Source organism: Halyomorpha halys, unplaced genomic scaffold (genome assembly GCF_000696795.3).
Source record: "Halyomorpha halys isolate HHAL.00 unplaced genomic scaffold, Hhal_1.1 Scaffold1971.1, whole genome shotgun sequence".
NCBI lineage: Eukaryota > Metazoa > Arthropoda > Insecta > Hemiptera > Pentatomidae > Halyomorpha > Halyomorpha halys.
This window is the reverse complement of record NW_027106173.1, coordinates 80,736-80,993: the sequence shown is the minus strand read 5'-3', so window position 1 is coordinate 80,993 and position 258 is coordinate 80,736.

The window sequence follows — 258 nt, the reverse complement described above, 5'->3', positions numbered from 1 at the left end:
GCATCTTAATAAAGTCTAAAATTCTCTTACAGTCTCCAACACACGATCCTTAAAAAATCTTAAAGCCAATTTGTGCGCAATAATACAAAAAATAAATAAATCAGATTAGATCTTTGCTTACTAGCTCAAATACAACCAACGATATACCTCTGTGAAGTTGGCCCCCCATCCTCGAAATATTTCAATTTTTTTTTTTAGTTCTAGTAGTACCCATTATTACCTCCTCGATAATTTCATTAATGAATACGTACTATTAAC